This window comes from Heloderma suspectum, chromosome 5 (genome assembly GCF_057233095.1).
Source record: "Heloderma suspectum isolate Gila_16-S chromosome 5, 16-S_ref, whole genome shotgun sequence".
Lineage (NCBI taxonomy): Eukaryota > Metazoa > Chordata > Lepidosauria > Squamata > Helodermatidae > Heloderma > Heloderma suspectum.
In genome coordinates, this window is record NC_139462.1 from 200,883,113 (window position 1) to 200,905,448 (window position 22,336).

At 44.7% G+C, this 22,336-nt stretch overlaps 1 protein-coding gene across 1 annotated transcript in view; it reads right to left on the reverse strand.

The window, feature by feature from the left end:
• Nucleotides 1-22,336, reverse strand: part of NEBL (nebulette) — a 273,576-nt gene that overhangs the window by 181,086 nt on the left and 70,154 nt on the right. The window lies entirely within an intron of this gene.

A 22,336-nucleotide genomic window follows, 5' to 3' on the forward strand; every position in this document is an offset into this window, starting at 1 on the left:
GCGTGTGGATTAGTGTGTTGTGCAAACTCGATCGGTGCTTTCACACAATCATGGGGGGTGGGTAGGTAGCAGAACCATGCTGTGGGGAGCGGTAAGGGAACCACAACGCGCACGCCCCACACATGACCATGGAACCACCTAGGTGGTTCCCATTGCTTACCCATCCCACTCCATAGTTTCATTGGTGTCCTCCTGCTGCTGTGGCCACATATTCCAGTGGCCACAGCAGCAGAAACAGGGTTGCACCGGCCACTCCAGCCGTCTCTATGCAACCAGGACCTTAAAGATCAGTTGTGCAAGCTACAGCATCGCCAGAACTTCTGGGCGCCCTAGGCGACCTTCTCTATGGTCACAGGGATTTATTCACAGAACACCCAAAATTATCTATGGAATGCCCAACACATGACACAATAAATCACCCTGGGGCTTAGTGTGTGGGCAATGAGTCTGGGTAACTTAGTGATCATGGAAAGGATGGAAACGCTCCCCACATGACACACTAACCCTCCGTGGTTCCCATTTGGAAGAAACCCATGGTGGGTTAGCGTGTCATCTGAACCCAGTCACTGCCTTCCCACCAGCTTTGACTTCCCCCAATTGTCTCAACTGTGCCCTGGAGGGCTAAGGTTAAAAAGACCGGGACCTTACAGTTCATCCAAATACTTCAATTATGTGTATTATCTACAATACAAGAAACAAGAAGCTGCACCCACAGACAGTTGCAATTTATTATTCTGTACATTCATTGTGCCAATAGCTGCCATTTGGAGGAAAGGCAAAAGAGTCCTTAAAGACCTATGTGCATGTGCGTGACTGGCATGTGTCTGGAGACTGAGACTTCAAGCTGGAGCACAAGAACAATCCACAGAGCACAGAATTCTCTATTTGTATATATAGACTAGTGTTTCCTGTCATGCCAACGTTAGTGCTGTGGCATAATGAAAGATGACTGAGGAACAGGAGCAGGTTGACAATTAGGAAACTGCTGCTTGGCTGCTGATTGGATAGCAGCTCCTCAGCTGAAATTTTGCAATTGGGTCTCCTATTTGAAGGTGGAGCAAGGACAAGAGAGGCATTTGGGTCAAGTGACTTCTGTAGAAGTCTTGAGTGTTACTCACAGAAACTGATTCTGAACCAGTAGTGTGGTGGAGCCAGAGCTCGCAGGAATGCAGCACCAGGACATTTTGATTAGCAAGGACTGTAGCAACTTCTACCACCCCACTCAGACTTCTCTGTTCCTTCTGAGCTTAGCTGCAATCCCCACAGTAGCTGGGGGAAACTGAATTTTCGCAGCAACAATATTTAGTTGTGACTGATCCCTGTTGTAATACAAACTATTTCAGGGTGACCTGGTCTTGAATGGGCAATTAAGACTCAACAGCTTTATAAAAGACCAGCTCCTGGTAGAGATGGAAACTGAAAGAATTGGTTTGTTGATATGGATCAACACAGCTGCCTACATTTTAGGCCTCTTGTTAGGAGTGTGGCTATGGGAACTGTCAGGATAAGCACTTGCACTTCAAAATTTACTACTAAATTTTGTTGTGAGTGAGCCTCAAGGAAGCTTAAAAGCAGAGCATTCTCCTGTTGGCCATCCTCAGCCTCTTCGATTCAGAAGTAACCTTTCCTGAACATGTAGGTTGCACATAGCTATCCTGTATGATGGAAGAGATTCCATGGACAGAACTGGGGTATAATGGATAGGAGTATAATAGGAGTGGTGTGACAATGTGGGTAGGGCATGTAGCAACCCCACTTTGGGGAAGCAAACACCCCTGTCCACATGACCAACCTCCTGGCTGAACATTTGGGTATTCCAGTCATTATTTGGGAAAATCACACACAATATTTCGAACTGGGCACATGAATTCATGAGAATCAAATCAGCATTACCCAAGCTTTGCAAGAAAGATGCTTGAGTTTCGATTTTGATGGCTACTGGGCATGAAGCTCTCTTTAATGTTAGAATTTCTCTTTGAAGCACAACTTGAGATGTGCTTTTTGCTGTGCACTCTGCTCTTTGAAGTTCACCATCAGAACACATCTGATACCAGAAAACTTGTAAAATGAGTTTTGAAACGGGAAAAAGGTCTAGAGAACATGCTATGTACATAATGTTAAAAGACTAGAAGCAAAGAATAATCGAACTTTTAATTCAGTTGGCAGAAGAGGCGAGCTGGGGCGAATATAGGATTGTAGCCAATGTTAGTCCTATTTACAGTTGTCCCACTGAAGTGAATAGGACTAAAGTTAGTAAAGCTTAACATAAGCCCCATTCATTTTAATTCATTTTAGAGTTAACCAAGTAGGATTAACATTGGATACAACACCATTATTCTGCAGAATTAAGCAAAGAAATACATTTTTCCCCCAGAACTTGAAAATGCAAAGGCTGCATTAAGATGGTGGTTGCTCTGTAGTAGCAGAATAAACAAAAGACTACAGAGTATGCCCAGTACAACATTTAGTCCATAAAAAGACAGAACTGGACACAATATAAAAATAGAGTTGTTACTTCCTTTAACTTATATGCTAAATGTTCGCAAAAAGAAGAAAAGTTTCTTATTCATAATGTGTGGATTATGGTTTATATTGATTTTGTTTTTTCCCATTTCTTCTTCTTCCTGTTATGTTATTAATGGATTTCTGTATTGTGTGTATAAATCATTTTGAGACTGCTTTTTCTGCATTGGGAAGTGACACATAAAATTAATAAATACTACTAATAATAGTAGCAGTAATAATAGTAGTAGTAGTAATAATAATAATAATTTCTTACTTATTTTGAAGGTTTTTTTATGTCAACATGTCATAAAATAGGAGAAAAGCATCCACATGATTTTTATTAAGTTCTTGAATAGTATCACTTTTTTATCCTCCAGCACCAGATAAAATCCTTCTCTTGAAACAAGAAGAGGAAAAAAGATAAGAGAAGAAAAGTGATAGTGGCCAGATAGAACAAAGCAGCAAGAAAGGGAGATTGGGGGGGGGGGGGATAAAATAGAAAGGAAAAATTTCCCAGTTTTTTCTTCAGCAGAGATTGCTTTTCACTGTCCAATATGTATTAAAATAGGAAAAAAGGTGCTTGCATGTTTAAAGACTTTTAGAACAGTAACATTTCAATGAAATACTGAATGGGGCACAGCATTCACACTTATGGGCTCTGCGCCTGCGCAGAGACTCGTTTGGGAAACTTCCAAGCTGCATAGTTTTTTTGGTGGTACCCCTCCCCCACCGTCTCTGGCATATATAGCGTGGGTTCCCACCTTCCCCTCAGTTTCTTGAGACTGCAAGTAGTCCCAGACCGAGGAGAAGAACACCTCGGCACCAACAGTCCAATTGACACCGAAGTGGGGATGTCGGGGGTGCGAATGCACAGATGACCTCTCGAAGAACTACAGTTACAGGTAAGCAACCTAACTTCCTTCTTCGTGATCTCTGTGCATCACACATATGGGCGAGTGACAAGCTAACTTACCGGAGGTGGGTCAGTGTCTCAATGTAGTATCAACGAAAGCACAGCCCTGCCAAAGGCACAGTCCACTCGAGCTCAGACGTCCAGTTTGTAGTGCTTAATAAAGGTAGAAGGCTTAGACCAGGTGGCTGCCTTACACAAGTCTACAATGGAAGATTACACTCCCCTTGTTAAGTGCACTCGAATTCAAGTCAGTAGGGGTTTCCCGGAGACCTCGTATGCCAGTCGAACGGTGTGTACAATCCAGGATGCCAGCCTCTGAGAGAAGACTGAAGAGCCTTAGTGGGTCCCACATAGCATAGGAAGAGCCGCTGGGAGTTGCAGAAAGGTTCAGTCCGTGACTTATATAAGGCCAGTGCTCTCCGGACATCTAGTGTGTATAGCCGACGTTCAAAATCAGAAGTTGGGGATGGAAAGAAAGCAGGGAGCATGACGGTTGATTAAGATGGAAGTCCATGACCACCTTCGGGAGGAATGCTAAGTCTGGCCGCAGGACCACCTTTTCCTTGTGAAATACAGTGTAAGGTAAGTCTATTCGCAACGCAGAGAGTTCGCTCGCTCTCCTTGATGTCGTAATGGCTATCAGGAAGGCGACCTTCCAAGAGAGCAGACTCAAGTTCACGGCAGCAAGTGGTTCGAACGGTACCGACGTGAGGGTGTTAAGCACCAGGGTTAGGTCCCACTGAGGAACTAAGTCTCTCACTGGAGGAGCCAAGTTTCTGAGTCCCCGCAGAAATTGCTTGTATAAGGGGTGGCTGAATATGGAACACCCATCAATGTTGCCCCTCACAGCAGAAATCGCTGAAGCATATGCCCTGATGGAGAAGTACTTCAGGCTTTTGCTGAAAAGATGTTGGAGGAAAAACAGTAAGTCCACTAGACAACAGTCATTAGGGTTACAGTTGTTGTCGGTCGCGAACCGAACAAATGAAGCCCATTTCGCTGAGTACGAGCGGCGCGTGGATGGTTTCCTCGCCGCATCAAGTACAGCCTGCACTGTTGGTGGAATCAGTGGGGAAATGTGGTGGGTGTTTGGATCCTCCATGCCATGAGGTTCAGAGTGTGGAGATGAAGGACTCTGCCCCGGTCCCGGGAAATCAAGTTGTCTATCCATGGTAGCGGTAGGAGGCATCCATGTGCTAGGTTCAACAGCATCGTGAACCAAGGTTGCTGGGCCACCAAGGGGCAATCAGGATGCAGTTCGTGGCATCCTGTCTGATTTTGGAGATCACCCTCATGAGGAGTGGGAATGGAGGGAAAAGGTAGAACAGGTCCTCTTTCCATTCCAGGAAGAAGACATCACCTAATGATCCTTGTCCAACCCCAGCTCCGGAGCAGAATTGTCTGCAAACTGTATTCTCTGGAGTCGTGAAGAGGTCGATCTGTGGTCGGCCACACTAGATGAAAATTAGCTGTAGGACTGTCCTGGCCAGCTGCCATTCATGAGAGCACCAGAGCAAGCGGCTGAGGGAGTCTGCTAACAGGTTGTCCTGTCCTGCAATACGTAGAGTGGTCAAACGAAGGTCCTTGGCGAAGATTCAGTTGTAAAGGTGTAGAGTGAGAGAAAGGAGGCAGGAAGAGTGCGTTCCGCCTTGTTTGTTTATGTAGCAGAGAACTGTGGTATTGTCTGTGAGAACCCAGATGTGTCGATGTCAGAGGCACAGTTCAAAGGGGTGGAAAGCTTTCCAAACCGTGAACAGCTCCAAGAAATTGATATGGCACCGTGTTTCCTTGGAGAACCAGAGACCTTGTGCTTGAAGGGAGCTGCAATGCACTCCCCAACCTAGGAGAGAGGTGTCTGTAGTGAGAACCCTGGATGGAGGAGCGAGAAGGAATGGCATCCCTTGGGTCAGATGCCTGGAGTCCATCCACCAGTCCAAGCTGAGAGCAATGACCTCCAGTATCAAGACTATGACAAAGAGAGGGTTGCGGGTCAAGTCAAAGATCCAGATGAACCAGTGTTGAAGTGGTCTCATTCACAGCCGAACCCATTCCACGACCGATACCGTGGCTGACATAGGTCAAGGAGGCATTGGACATTGTGTGCCCTGGCACGGCGGGCAGAGAATATCGACGTGGCTAGCGCAACAAGGTTTGTGACATGAGTCATCGGGAGGTATGCCCGGCCCGATTTGGAATCGAGGACGGCCCTTATAAATTGAACTGTTTGAGTGGGGGTCAAGTGAGACTTCTCCTTGTTGATTCGTAGTCCCAATGCCCGAAGAATATCCAAGATGATCACAATATCGTGCAATAGAGCTTCTCGGGAGGAGGCCACCAGTAGCCAATCATCTAGATATGGGTAGTTTTCTACTCCCTGAAGAGGGAGGTAAGCGCAGACCACAGCCATGCACTTGGTAAATACGTGTGGGGCTGTTGACAGGCCGAGTGGCAAGATATTGAACTGGAATATTTCCACTCCTATCGCAGAGCAGATAGGGATGTACGAAAATCACTTACCTTTCGCGGATTATGCTGATGGGGGGGGAGGCGTTCCGTCCCTCCCCCCGGAATCCTTGACGGGGGGGGAGGCACTCCGTGCCTCCCCCCCAGAATCCTCCATGGCCGGCTGTGCTCCACGGCACCTCCACGGAGCAGCCGGCCAGGCCCAGCAAGGCCAGAGCCGTCCGCAGCCGGATTTCCAGCTGCAGAGGGCTCTGAGTAAAAAAAAAAAAAAACGCGTACGCAAATGGTGGCGGCTATTGCCGCCGCCATTTGCATTCCTCCTTTTTGGCCGTCTTAATCTATGTAAATATTTACGTAGACTATGACAGCGAAAATAAGGGGAACACAAATAGCGTAGCGGATGCTATTTGCGTTCCCCTTATTTTCGCCGTCTTAATCTACGTAATTATTTACGTAGAGTAAGACAGCCCAAAATAAGGAATGCAAATGGCGGCGGCCATAGCTGCCGCCATTTGCGTACGCCTTTTTTTTTTTTTACCCAGTCGTTTTAGGCTACGTAAGTTTTTACATAGACTAAAACGTCTGGGTAAAAAAAAAAGCGTATGCAAATGGCAGCAGCCGGCCGTAGCCGCCGCCATTTGTGTACACCATTTTTTTTTTTTTTTACCCAGACGTTTTAGGCTACGTAAAAACTTACGTAGCCTATCACATCTGTGTAAAAAAAAACAAAAAACCCTGCAAATGGCAGCAGTGGCAGCCAGTCGGAAGACCAGCCGCTGCCGCCCAGAAGATCCGCCCCAGGTAAGTCTCGTCCTGGGGGGATCCGTGGCGGGGGCGGGGGGGCAGGCCGTTCCACCACAGATTTCGGGAGGCCGAATGCACTGGCATTCGGCCTCCCCGAGATCCGTGGCGGAATTCTCTGCCATCCCTAAGAGCAGAGGAACTTTCTGCGTGAGCGTTCTGTGGCTACGTGGAAGCACGCATCTTTGAGATCAATCATGGCGAACCAAGAGCCCTTCCGTAGGAGTGGGAGAATTGTGGCTAGAGTTGTCATCCGGAACTTCTTGGGGGTGACAAACTTGTTCAGGTCGCAAAGGTCAAGAATGGGCTGAAGGTCTCCGTCCCATTTTGGTACTGTAAGTACCTGAAGAACCCCTCGGTACCGACATTTGGATAAACGCATTGAATGGCACCCTTTCGTAAGAGAGATTGAGTTTCTTTGTGGAGGACCTCCGAAGGCGGAGTGAACCGGACAGGACCCAAAGGCGGGGGGGTGTTGAATTCTATTCTGTATCCGTGACAGACAATACTTGCTGTCCGACCTCATTCTTGCCCACGCCAGGGAATATTGGCTCAGGAGTTCTCCAAAAGGTGGACTGTAATTGTCAGTATGGAGGGGAACGGAGCTGAAGTCAAAGACAACATTTAGAGAATCCCTCACCCTTTGCCTTTTGTTGGAACCTGGGGAAGGAGTAGCTTTTTCTCTGCTTGTGCTGCTGCTGTGGGAATCTGGGTGTCCGGTCCCCAGATTGCCGAGGTGGATAGGTTTGGTGTCGGTACCAGCGATGCTGACGGTACGGAGCATGCTGCTGCTGTTGTTGCTGGGCTTGACCGATGCCCATCTTACGAGCAGTCGTTCTGGCTTTCTGCATGGAGTCCATCTGGTCATCCTTGTAGGCATTGAATAAACCCTTGCCATTGAAGGGTAGATTTTCTATCCACAAGCGGGCTTCAGGAATTAGGCCCGTACAGCTGAGCCAGGCATGCCGCCTTAGGGCAACGGATCCCATCATGCTCTTAGCATTGCAGTCAGTTTGATTATGGGTGGTGTTGATCTGTTGATGAGAGAGCTTGGATGTCTCTGCATAAAACATTCTAGCTAAGTCGCGTTGATCCTCAGGGAGGTATGCAATGAGGGAGTCCATTTTCTCCCAGAGGAAGAGCTAATACCTGGCCATCATTGCCTGGTAGTTGGAAATTCTAAGCCCCAGTGCCGCTGAGGAGTAGAGACAACGTCTAACGATATCAAGTTTGTGACCCTCCTTATCCACAGGTGAGGCATGTGCTTTCTGGGAGCGACCTTGGGCAGACTCCATAATTATGGAGTTCGGTTTCAGACGTGAAAAGAGGAAAGACGCGTCCTTCTCTTGAACCCTGTACATCGATTCCAGCCTCTTGGACGTCGGGGTCAAGGACGAAGGTGCTTTCCACGTCTGTTGGACTGCACTCAGCAGGGCTGGAAGAAAAGGGACGGCCACCGATGTGGACAGGTCCGTCGCAACGGCATCAAATACTGGATCATGAATTTGTTGGGGAGGCTGTTGCACCTCGATGCCCAATGATTGCACCATTCTCAGCACTTGTTCAGAGAAGTGGCCCATGTCTTCAGAAGGTGAGGCTCTATCTCATGTCCCGACGACATTGTCCAGTTATGAGATAGATGGAGGGACCTAGGAATATGAGGAGGAGTCGGACTGGTAGTCCTCCCCAGATTCCTGCGATTTAGTAGGTCATTGAACCACAGCGGAGGCATGAGGTGGAACAGGAGGTGGCAGGGCTTGCTGGTCCTGACTGGTTTGGTGTATCGCTAAGGACATCGAGCGCTTTGGTACCGGAGGAGGAGGGCAGAAAACGTCCTGGGTGTCGAAGCCGGAGCATTATCCAGACTGAAAGGGTGCATGCGATGGCGAAGTAGCTCCTAGGTAGCGCAAGAGATCGAGGAAGAGATCGCGGTCCCTACGGAGTCTCCAATCCGCATCTGAACGCTGTCGGTGGAGGGGAGAAGACGAGGCCGAAAAACAGTCCCAATCTCGGGATGGAGAACATGAGTGATCACGGTCGTATTATTCCGTCCAATGATCCTGACGGTATCGATCCAGAGATTGATATCGAGAAGGCTGTCAAGGGGAAAGTGCGGGTCGATACTGAGGTGACTGGATGTCATAACAATGCGGTGTTGGAGACCTGGATCTCCGTCCCATGGCTGTCTTGAGTTGGACAGGGTGGTGGGGATGGTGTATGCCTCAACTCACCCTCCGAGACTGTAGAGACCGATTCCAGAGTAGTCGTGTGTGTGGTGGGAACAACACAAATAGGAGAATCCAGTAAAGAAGGAGGAGGTGGGAGATCCTGCTCCTTTTCCTGTTGTTTGGAGGATTTCTTTTTCCCCTTTTTTTCCAGTGCATCTGCCGCTGGTCTAGGGCGTTTTGCCCGTTTTGAGAGCTTTTTTGCTGCCGAAATGGCCAGGCTCCTTCCCAGAATAGGTGGGTCTACCTGCACCGGCTCAGTGGTGAGCGGGGGGGAAACATTGGGTCGCAATGACTGCTTCTGTACTTGTAAACGGGGCCGTGGAGGGCTGGTCCCTGGGTGTTTGTGCCTTAGGCATGTCAACCGCCTGAAAGGCCCGTTGCCACAGGATCGCTTTTAGTCGATCAGACCTGTTCTTGTGAGCCTGTTTTGATAGCGATTGGCAGTGGTGGCAAGTTTCAACCTTATGGAATTCACCTCTGCTCAGTGTTTCCTTTACATTGCATTGTTCTGTTCCATTCTGAGGAAACATGCCCCTCTCACCACTGGCTGCCATTTTCTGTGTGATGGCAAATTTTTCTCCTCAGAATGCCCTGGAATGACACAAGATCCAGGGTATCTGGGAAAGAAAGGGCAGCCACCAGGAACAGCCACAGAAACCTGCTCTGCTGCACAGACAGCAGCGCAAAAAAGAAATTGAGGGACACAAATGTAACTAAATGAATGCATCAATTATGAATGTTGATACTGAGCATCCACAGTCAACGTTCATAGCCAATTATTGCCTTTTTAAAAGGAAACATTCCTCTGGTGCCTGCGAAGCAGAGTACCCCGATGGCCGTATTACTCGACACCAGAGAACACAGGATAATTCTGTGAGCAACGCAGCAGGGGATACACTCCAGTCCTTATTTCACCGAACCATACAGCAGCAGAGAGTGAGAGAGTGTGCACATGTGTGTTTATGGCAGAGAGTCAGTCTGGAGGAGGAATCCAGAGACCAAAGGAAATCAGCAATCTACTGCGACCCCTTGGCTCCACTTACCATTAGCTGCACTGCCATCCATCCCCACCAGCCCGCAATGGGCACCAGCTGCCACCGAACCCTGGCCTGCTTTAGCATCACGTGATTGGCCCTTAGTTTCAGTAACAGATGAAATTAAGCATCTGTGCCAAAGGTTTCATAGAAAAGATGGGTTTTGAGGAGGGAGCTGTGCCCTACATTCATACAAGAGGGACATGTTACCCTTTTAATTGTTTTAAAGTTTGGAGCATAGCCCTGTGCCCAGTGTTTATTGTAAACAATGCTTTCCTCTTCAAAACCAGCACTGTTTTTCTGAGTATGAACTGGCCAACCTCCCTGCTGTGCTCAATACGGGCACAAAGTCCATATATCACACATTCCCCACTGAATATAAATGCACACTTACCATCTGAGTTGGCCCATTTATGTGTAATGTTAGACACCAGCATTGTGTGGGCTAATGTTACATGCAAATGAGACACCTTGCATGGAAAATGGGTACAAGGGGTTCATTTACATGGATAAAGACTTTATCTGTGGCTCATGACCTATGTAAATAAGATCCTATTTACCACAAATGGGGGAAATACGTTGTATGAAGACACTGAACGAATGATTAGCCCTATTAATACATCAATCTATGCATTCCTCTTTCCACTGAAATAGTTTGGCAGATATAAAATGCTAGCCATTCTCTCAGCTTCTTTTAGAAGGAACAGTTGAAAGCAAGAGAAGCCGTGTCTGTCTGGATCACTTCAATTTTGTGGAAAGCACAATATCAGAATTGCCCAAGGTTTGTAGTTCTGAAGAATTTGCCTGTGCCAATGGCCAATGCTTGGACAATTGTTTAGCCTGTGATTACCAGTTGGACTGTTTGGATAGACGTGAAGAAGATCCATCAGCTTGAGGTAAGTTAAATCAGTTGTTCTAAAGATGATATGCTGCCAAACAGACTAGTAGCATGAAGACTTCTGTGCTACAGAAATGAATATTTGAGAGGATGATTATTTACATAGCAACAGGGATTAGTTGCTGCTGCTGCTTCCTCCTTCCAGTTGCCGATTCTTCCTCCTTCCTGAATTAATCTTATGCATGATACCAGCCAATCAGGGATCATGCAGTTAACAAGATGATGTCACAATGTTACATAGACAATCAAAGCGAACTGGCTATGTGATCATGCAACTTCAGGGAAGTGTGAATTAGCATAATGTAAATGAATGAACATTTTTGGGAAGGAGCTGCAAAAAATTGCCCAAACAATGCATTTTTCAGCACTGCCAATATCAAAAATGTTTGTGAAAAACTAAATAGTTTTAGCTTAGCTTTTTAAGGAGGTGCTTTTTAAGGATTTTGAAATCTCACGGTTTATTGGAACTGTTTTGGCTTTGTAATTTTTACAGAAAGGACCTTCAGAGTCATTACTCAATTCATTTAAATGAAATACCAGGGTAATTTAAAAATGCATGCAAAATAAATAAATAAAAGAATTACACTATCATGTGCAGTTTTCGTTTTATTCAGATTCCTATAGCTAGGGCATGGCTCATCAAAATAAACTATAATTTGTCCACTGGCCTATATTGAGTGACCATAACTTAGACCATACGCTTTGCATGCAGAAGATCCCAGGTTTAAGTCCCTGGCATCTCCATTCTAAAAGAAAAGGCATCAGATCATAGGTAAGGTGAAAATCCACTGCTTAAGAGACTGGAGAGCTGCTGCCACTCAAAGTAGAAAATACTGGGCTGGATGTTATTGTATTTTATGATTTTACTTTTTGTTTTCTGAACTGCCCAGAGAATTTCAGCTAATGTAATAAAAATTACATTACATTATTACATTTTATTACAATAAAAATGTAATAAAAATTAAATTTAAAAAATAGATGGTTTGACCTTGAATAAGGCTGCTTCCTTAGTTAAAGGATACTTACTTCTATGCATGTCTACTCAGAATTCAGTGGGACTTACTCCCAGGTAAGTAAGTATAGGATTGCAACACTAGTCATTCTTCTTTCTTGAATGAACAATATGCATTTCCTTGGTATGATCTAACAGCAATTTCCCATTATCATTTGATTGTGCTTTCCAAAAAAATGGCTTTGTTCATGCCTTTGTCATCTCAAAAGACTAATGAACACCATCTCGCTGATTCCCATCCATCCAATACAGATCTTTAAACTATTCGTCCTAAGCAATGTTTTGGATTTTTGGCTATTTTTAAAAGCAGCAATATCAAATCAAAATCCATTCCAGTACTTTGCTTGCTATGCTGGGCAGCTATCCTTGCTACTTTGCCTTTGACAAAACATCCTCTATGTCCCATGCTGAGTTATGGAACCAAAAGCAACCAGCTGTTAATGATAGGCAGGCTATTTCATGTTCTCCCCTGGATTTACTTGCAATGAAATCGCTTCATTTTAATAATGAAAAATATAGCAACACACACACAGCCATAATTTGCTTGACAAAATGGCTATAAAGTATAACAATTGACTACTAATAATAAATATGTAAACACATCTGTGCTTCAGTGAAGCATTATGGTACTTTATATGTACTCTGAGGAAAATGATTCATTTAACACTATTTTCTCTTTCTACATTTATTAAAATTAAGATCCTGATAAAGAAATATTAGATGTCTCTACTGATGAGTGTTTACTTAAGGCAAATTTATCTTTATCAGCAAACAATTTGATCCCACTATATGTAAAAACTCACTTCATTCAAAACAGTGTCCTAAATTAAATAAATGGTACATTCTGGTTCGTAATGGATGTCAATCCATGAGTGGGCTGTTGGGTTTTAATATTGTATGCTTTTAATATCTTCTTCATGCACCCAGTTTCAGTCAGGGTGAATGTTTGTCATGGTGTAATTCTCTTCTTACTACCCAAAGAGGCCTCAGTTTGAGAGAGGGGGATTCCTCCAGCCCTTTTGTTTTCTCCCCTTCCCCTGGGCTAATGGGCAAACACTACCCTGAGCCTGAAGGAAATGTCTTCCTCTGCCTGCCAACTCCCTCCACTTAACATTTGTCCAGTAGAAGCTGGTGGCTCAGATGTCAGTGAGGCAGTGAATCTGATCCGAGTTTCAGCCAGAACTCTGGAAGAGCTATGCAAGGTGTTTCACATGATATTGCAGTAATCCACTGTATTACAGATGCATGAGGGGATGGATGTGTTTTGTGTGTGTGTGTGTTTGGGTAGAAGAGGAGAGGATATGTGTGTGTGTGTGGTATGTGTGGAGGTAGATAGAGAGATGGGTGTGTCTTGTGTGTCTGTGGTGAATGAATAGATGGGTGTGCTGTGTGGGGGGCATGAGGTGATGCCTCCCTACATGGGAGTGTAGGAGTTGATGGGGATGTACTGTGTGTATGGGGTGATGGTGAATAAGTGTCTTGTGGGTGAGTAGATGGGTGTGTGTTGTGTGTGCATGGGATGGATGTTATGGGAGTGTATTGGGGTGAATAGGGGTACATTCTGTGTGGGGCTGTGTGGGGTAGCTGGATGTGCCTTGTGTCTGGAAGGGGGTGAGAGGAATGGAATGTGTTGTGTGAGGCGGGGGATGAGTGTGTGTTCTGTGTGTGGAGTGGATAGGCATGTGATGGGGGATGAGTGTGTGTTGTGAGTGGGGGGTGGATGGATATGTTTTAGAATCTGAGTTCCTCCCAATGTGTTTACTTATCTTTTATGAAGAAAACCTACAATATAATATGATTAGTTTTTATCTCTTCCCTGGTAAATCCCTTTGCCTGCATAATGAAGAAACACAATCAAAGGGAACGTATTAACCTACCTAGACACACTATCAAAATTCAAACATGAAAATTTGAAGGAGAACCTTTTAAAAGCAAATTCCTCTCAGCTCTATCGAGGCCAGACTTTTTCCAGTTTCCCTTTCTAATGGCCCAGAGGCAACGCTAACTTGTGACAGCTAACCAAGACGTAGATTTTGCTAGATGGCTTTGCCTGCAGCAGAAAGCAGTCAAATGTAACATATTAACCTACTGAATCTATGTAACTTACTATTACCTTAAACTCTGAAAAACTAAGGGCGTAATCCTATGTATGTTTAGATACATAGATCTAAACCTCTATGTATGTTTAGATAGAAAATAGTCCTACAATTCCCAGCATGCCTCGCTGCAGCATGCTGGAAGTTGTAGGGCTTTTTTCTGTCTAAACACGTAGACAGAAAATTCCGCGTAATCCAGCTCTGCTCTCCCCACCCCTACTAGCTTACTTGACCCTTTTTATCCTCTTTAATTTTGCTCAAGAAAGGCTAATTTTATCTGTTAAGATATCCATACCCCTCTCCTCCCCAGATGAATTATGATACCCAGGAGAGAGATATATTTTTGTATTTGGTTCCCAGAAATGTATTGACATATCTTGTCTACAGAAAACCTATAATAAAATAACAATTACACTGGGTCTCCTACCTGGTAAATGGATTACCTGCATAAAGGAACACAGTCAAATGTGATATATTAACTAATCTAAATTACTAATTTAAATTTCCTGAATTACTAATACTTGAACAAGCAGCTAACACAATGAAATATTCAATTCAATTTTATTACATTGACAACCAGTCATTTGCAAAACAATGAACAGCTAAAACATATTTAAATTAAAAAACAAAAACAAAAAACAACCACCGCTGGTTACCTCCGGAAATTCAACAACCCTTTAAATTTAATATTTAAAACCTAAGACCAAGCCATTTTGTCTTATCTTACCTTGAACTAAGCACAATTTGGGGGTTTGAATTCAAAGCCCCTTGTCTCACTTTCATAGCAGAATTAATATATTTTGCCATACTTACCTGGTAGGGGAGACACCATGATCACAATGAAATGTAAAGCAAACCTGTCCGTTAATACAATGCATAGCTAAACTAACTATAAACCTAAGAATGATCTCTGTAATCCATTCTGCTCCCCAACTGTCCCTAGAGCGTTTTGAAATGAAAAGTAGCAACTGACACTTCAGCTGGAACTCAGAGCATTGTTGTGTAGGCATCACTCTGACCTCAGGGATTCATGCATGTCTTTATTTTAAAGGGACATCCTGCTTTTCTGCTGAAACAGCCTGTGAACATGAAATAAAAATTACAGCAGTAGATGATATCTAATTCAGGTTGCCTCTGGACGTGCTAAATCGCCGTTACGCAAGCGGTGGGAAGTGTTTGCACAACACAATTGGCAGGGCAGAAGAGAATCAGCGGGGGAATAAGTGTCCCGTTGCATTCTGCCCAGTAGTTGCTCCACAAGTATCACAACCAAATCTGGGGGCATGCGTCTCTTGGGAATCCTAGGCCATGTTTCCACAAAAACAGAAGAGTGAAGCAAACGAAGGAATAGTGGAGTTTTCATGAAATCAGCATGGCTCCACAAAGGACTGCATCACACCATTATAAATCCCTGATGGGAACATACTTCCGGGTAGGGTGGGGGGATTGGAAACGAATGTCACCAGACTGGCAGGGGCTGCTCAACCAATAGGAGAGGCTCCACCGTCCAGGTTCTACTCCCCTTAATGGCAATCTCGGGAACAAGCATCATTGACCACAATGGGATTTACTTCTGAGTAGACTTCCCAGACCAATAACCCATTCCACCCATTTTTCCTTTCCCTCTAAATACTAGACTACCGCATTAGCAAGTACCCCTGAACTAATGCGCTATCGCATGATAGCGCTGCATGTTAGTACCATTTCGTGATACAGTGATAGTGAGATACTGACATGGAGGGTATGTGCCTTAACATGTAATATATGAAAGCTGAACTATGAAGCTTGAGAAAGGGGACCAAAGGACACAAAGGAATATCAGCCATGGATCCTCCCCACGTGTAGTTCTGGGGAGTCGACCTGAGATAAAACTTATTTTCAGGCTGTAGTGGGAGCACTTGCTTGCCCACAATAGTCTTCAGTACAATAGTACTTCAATAGTACTATTGTACTAATAGTACTAATAGTACAATAGTCTTCAATAGTCTTCAATAGTCTTCAGACACATGTAGGAAGAAAGCCAGACTATGAAGCACATGGTCTTCGATGTCTATATACTAATGCCCAGAGTATGGGAAACAAACAGAACGAACTTGAACTCTTAATACAGGAGGGAAATTATGACTTGATAGGTATAACTGAGACTTGGTGGGATGACTCTCATGACTGGAATACAGCAGTTGAAGGATATAACTTGTTCAAAAAGAACAGGAGGAACAGAAAGGGAGGCGGGGTTGCACTGTATGTGAAAAATACATATCTCTGCACAGAAATACAGGAGGAGGAGCTTGGTAGCCCCATCGAGAGCATCTGGGTTGAAATAAATGGAGCAAAGAATAAAAGGAACCTGGTGGTCGGAGTCTACTACCGGCCACCCAATCAAGGAGAAGCCAAGGATGAAACTTTTGAAAAGCAAATAGCCATTGTTTTAAGGAAGCATGATGTAGTAGTAATGGGGGACTTCAATTTCCCCGATATTTGTTGGGAGACAAATTCTGCAAAACATGGCCCCTCCAGGAAATTCCTGACTTGTGTGGCGGATCACTTCCTCCTACAGAAAGTAGAGGAAGGAACTAGAGGATCGGCTATCCTTGACTTGATCCTAACCAACAGAGATGACTTAGTGGATAAAGTAGCAGTTACAGGAACTCTGGGGGAAAGCGACCATGTTGTACTTGAGTTCTTGGTTCTAAGGGAAGCAAAAGCCGAGTGTACTCAAACGCGTACCCTGGATTTTAGGAAAGCTGATTTTAATAAACTCAGAACAATGATCAGTAAGGTCCCATGGCAAGCAATGCTAGCGAGAAAAGGAGTCCAAGATGGGTGGGAACTTTTAAAAAAGGAAATTCTCAAGGCACAATCACAAACAATTCCAACAAGAAGAAAAGGTGGAAGACAACAGAAGAAGCCAATGTGGCTTCACAAAAAGCTTAGGGATGACCTGAAAACAAAAAAGGACACATATAGGAAGTGGAAAGAAGGCCAAGTAACAAAGGAAGAGTACAGGCAGGTAGCACAGAATTGCAGGGATGGCGTCAGGAAGGCTAAAGCTGAGAACGAGCTGAGGTTAGCGAGGGATGCTAAAAACAACAAAAAGGCTTTCTTCAGCTACGTGCATAGTAAAAGGCAGAGGAAAGAAATGGTTGTTCAGCTATTAAATAAGGATGGCAAAATGATAACAGAGGACAAAGAAAAGGCAGAGGTGCTCAATTCCTACTTTGGCTCAGTCTTCTCCCAAAAGAGGGTCTATGACCCCCCTGGCAAAGGCGAAGTACAGGCTGAAGGGGCAGGATTGCAGCTTGAGATCGACAGGCATATGGTCAAGGAACACCTCATTACTTTGAATGAGTTCAAATCTCCAGGGCCAGATGAACTCCATCCTAGAGTCATAAAGGAACTGGCAGAAGAACTCTCAGAACCGCTGTCTATTCTCTTTGAGAAATCATGGAGGACCGGGGAAGTGCCAGATGACTGGAGGAGGGCTAACGTTGTCCCTATCTTCAAAAAGGGTAAAAAGGAGGAACCTGGGAACTACAGACCAGTCAGTCTGACATCAATCCCTGGGAAAATTCTGGAGCAGATCATAAAGCAATCCATCTGGAAGCACCTTGACAACAATGCCGTGATTACTCGAAGCCAACATGGATTTGTCAAAAACAAGTCCTGCCAGACAAATCTGATCTCATTTTTTGATCAAGTCACCTCCCTTGTAGACCGTGGGAATGCTGTAGACATCATATACCTTGACTTCAGCAAAGCTTTCGACAAAGTGCCCCATGATATCCTGATGAGCAAACTAGCTCGAAGTGGGCTAGATGAAACAACGATCATGTGGATCCACAGTTGGCTACAGAATCGGACTCAAAGAGTGCTTATCAATGGGACCTTCTCAAGCTGGGGAGAGGTAACGAGTGGGGTACCGCAGGGCTCAGTCCTGGGCCCAGTGCTCTTCAACATTTTTATTAATGACTTGGAGGAGGAGGTGCAGGGAATGCTGATCAAATTTGCAGATGACACAAAATTGGGAGGGATAGCTAATACTTTGGAAGACAGAAACAAAATTCAAAGTGATCTGGATAGACTGGAGTGCTGGGCAGAAAACAACAGAATGGCATTTAATAGGGACAAATGCCAAGTTCTGCACCTAGGAAAAAGAAACCAAATGCACAGTTACAAGATGGGGGATACGTGGCTCAACCACACTACGAGCGAGAAGGATCTTGGAATTGTCGTCGATCACAAGCTGAATATGAGCCAACAATGTGATGTGGCTGCAAAAAAGGCAAATGCTATTTTGGGCTGCATTCATAGAAGCATCGCTTCCAAATCCCGGGAAGTACTAGTTCCCCTCTACTCAGCACTGGTTAGGCCTCATCTGGAGTACTGTGTCCAGTTCTGGGCACCACACTTTAAGAAGGATGCAGACAAGCTGGAGAGGGTTCAAAGGAGGGCAACAAAGATGATCAGGGGACTGGAAACAAAGCCCTATGAAGAGAGACTGAAAGAACTGGGCATGTTTAGCCTTGAGAAGAGAAGACTGAGGGGAGATATGATAGCACTCTTCAAGTACTTGAAAGGTTGTCACAGAGAAGAAGGCCAGGATCTCTTCTTGATCATCCCAGAGTGCAGGACACGGAATAATGGGCTCAAGTTACAGGAAGCCAGATTCCGACTGAACATCAGGAAAAACTTCCTGAGTGTCAGAGCAATACGGCAATGGAACCAATTACCTGGGGAGGTGGTGGGCTCTCCCACACTGGAGGCCTTTAAGACGAGGCTGGACAGCCATTTGTCAGGGATGCTCTGACTTGGATTCCTGCATTGAGCAGGGGGTTGGACTCGATGGCCTTGTAGGCCCCTTCCAACCCTACTATTCTATGATCTATGAATAGCACACTTATACACACTAGTGATCTTGCGCTTATTTTCAATGTATTTTTTAAAAGTTGGTCCCTCAACATCCTGCTCCAAAACGGCATTGAAACTTCCAGAAAACAGGAAGGGAAAGGTTTGGGTCAGTGAAGCCACAGGCAGGTGAGCGACACACCCCCATGGGCAGGACTATGATACTGACTCAAGTACAGGTGATGGAACACACCCCAACAGGACCGTGACCGAGCTGAAGTAAAGAGGAAAAGTCAGACTACAACCAGTCTCAGAAGAACTAGTTGTTCCGCGATAAACTCTGGGTCGCCTGCTAGATGGCCACAACGTCATGTAAACTAACCCCAACACGCAGCCAGGCCCCAGTTAACCTAATTGCTGTTTAAACCTCTTGCCTCTTTTTTCTAAGAAGCAATAAATTCAGACATGTCTTCTGATCATTTCAGTCTTTGGTCTGAAATTCCTGAACCCATAGAAGAAAGATTGCTCTCATCTCCGTGCCTGAATATATTGTGCTTGATGTCAGCATTCTCTTCCACAGACGTAAACCTATAATAGATACAATTACATCAGGTCTCCTACCTGGTACATGGATTTGCCTGCATAAAGGAATACTCAACTAGTATTAATAATTATTACCTAAATTAGGAATACTTGAACAACTAACTAATGCTATGGATATATAAATTTCCTAAATTAGTAATACTTGAACAAGTAGCTAACACAATGAAATATAAAGCAATCCTGTCTGTTAATACAATGCATAGCTAAACTAACTATAAACCTAAGAATGATCTCTGTAATCCACTCTGCTCCCCTACCATCCCAAGAGTGTTGAAAAGCAGCAACTAACATTTCAGGTGGCTCAGGGCACTGTTGTGCAGGCATCATTGTGACCTCAGAGATTCATACATGTCTTTATCTTAAAGGGATATCCTCTTTTCTGCTGCAACAGCCTGCAAGCCAGTTTACCAACATGAAATAAATATCACAGCACTAGATGATACCTAAGTTTGGTTGGCTTGTTGCTCGGCTGTTGGTTGCCTCCAGTGCCAAAGCAAGAGAGGCTAGGGGTGTGGGTCTGGCACGCATGGGATGTGTACGCTCACCAACAGAAGTGAGCTGTAGTAGCAAGGGGGTGGAGTTTGCACCACACAGGTGCAACCCTATATGGGGATCACTTATTAGTAGGCCTTCCCACTACCCAATTCATTATGGCCTATTCCTGTTTTGTGGTCTCTGTGCACAATAAGTTGGTATCCATATCTGTTTATATACTTCGTGAGGCAGAATGGTCAGTGTATTAGAAACAGTGGCATAATTGCTTCAAGGGGGCACTGTAGTCTAGCAACAGCCTGCTCAAGAGAATTACAGACCTCTGGAAACTTCTCAGAGCTCAGTTCAATCAGCTGACATTCCCAGACTGGCATTAATGTCAAAGCTCCACTTAACTGTATTCTCATAAAACCTTTCAAAAGGTCACCTTACAACTTTCTACAGTGAGTTGTGGGGGAGGGTATGCTTTTGTATTCCAAGCTTCTGAGCACCAGTACTGGTTTCTTGAAGAGTCTGTAAACTCCAGCTCTCAAGGTTACTTACTTTATCTATGTCCCACTTTATCCAATGAGCTCAGAGAAACTTACAACAGCCCCCCCCCCCGCTATCACATCTGTCCCAAGGGGCTCATAATCTAAGTAATTAAATGGCTTTATGGTTAAAAGAGGCCAGATAAAATTAAAAACAGCATTGTAGACATATATGTTTGTTGCAAGGATGGCTGTTTTTTCCATCATAATAGGACAAACCCACATCTGCAGAAAAGTTTGAGAGAAAATTATATGTAAATAAATTGGGAAAGTGCATCTGTGTATTAGTGTTCTGTTTGTGTCATTTTGAGTATGCCCCAAAAACAGAATATTGGAAACTGATTGAGTGGAATTGGCAACATGTTGAAAATTACCAATGCATTTCCCATACCGCTAACCACAAGCCAGGAGTTGGCTTGGGAAGCGAGGGGTGTTGAAGCAAAGCAATCTCCTCCTGCAACCCAAACCAGCTCCTGGCTTCCGGTCAAGAGTGTGGGCAACACGTTCTCCCTTCCTCCTCAACCCTAGAGCAGCCTTTGGAAAATGTGTTTTGACACATTTTCCCCTCCCCCCAGCACCCAAAAGGAGCCCCAGGATCATAGAGGAGTGTTCATGTGTTGCTGGCACTTCACCTGCTCTCTCACACTTGGAGAGGAGGTGGATATGGGAAGAGGAGGTTGCTTTATTCCATCTCCCCATCACTTTCTGATTCCAGATCTAGGTTGAGCAGGAGCATTCCAGCCATCTCTCCCTGCAAGTTTCCTTTGGTCTCATTCCTCTGGAATTGCTACACAGACAGGTTTCAGAAGCTTCTACAAAGTTAGGGATTTCCTTCCTACCACATCCAATTGCATTCCCATACTGCCCCACTTCTTCCTTTACTGGCAATGTAGATGCTGTGTCCTCTCTCCCTGGGATCTATTTCCACTACTCCATTTTTCCCAGTGAGAGAGAAATGACGCAAGAGTAGCTGCAGCAGTACAAGGAAAGGCAGTGTTGAAGAGAGGATGTGAAAGAAGAGGTAGGGGGAATAAACCCCAAACCATCATTCACCCACTCATGGAATTCCTCAGGCCTACTCACAGTGCAAGAACAACCACTACCTTGAAATTCTAAATAATGAGACATCTCAAAGGCATTGATATGATAAGGCAGAAGCAAGTCTGCGGTAGGGAATCACACCAAAAGGAGATTACTCGTTGAAAGTGGGGACCCAGTCTGACCCAGAAGGATAAGGCTATGAATGGCTACTAGCCCTGATGGCTATATGCTACCTCCAGTATCAGAAGCAGTAAGCCTATGTATACCAGTTGTTGGAGAATATGAGTGGGAGGGTGCTGTTGCACTCACGTCCTACTTGTGGCCTTCCCGTGGGCATCTGGTTTTGTGAGAACAAAATGGACTAGATGGAGCTCGGTCTGATCCAGCACGGCTCTTATGTTCTTATGTTTTATTAGGGATGAGGCTTTAACATATAACTTGCTACTATTAAAGAACAAAGTATCTTGTGGCACCTTAAAGACTAACTCATTTATTCTGGCATAAACTTTGATGGATTATAGAATTATATGGATTATCAGATGCAATTGCACCAGTTGTAGTCCACAAAACCATATGCCATAATAAATTTGTTAATCTTTAAGATTCCATAAGACTCTTGTTTTTACTGCAATAGACTAACATGGCTACTGTAGAAATTGTTACTATTAAAGAGGCTTATTTGCAGCTCTGGCTGGTTATCCTGTAGTTCTCTTCTTTGAACAGACCTTGAAGGAATCCCTGCCTAATAAATACCCCAGGCTTAGGACTCAACATTGCATGGATCATTGCTAAAATAAGGCAAGAGATATCCCTTTTTTCTTCTAAATGGAATTTCCAAATAGTAGCCAGATTACAGTTTTTCCCAATATCTATAC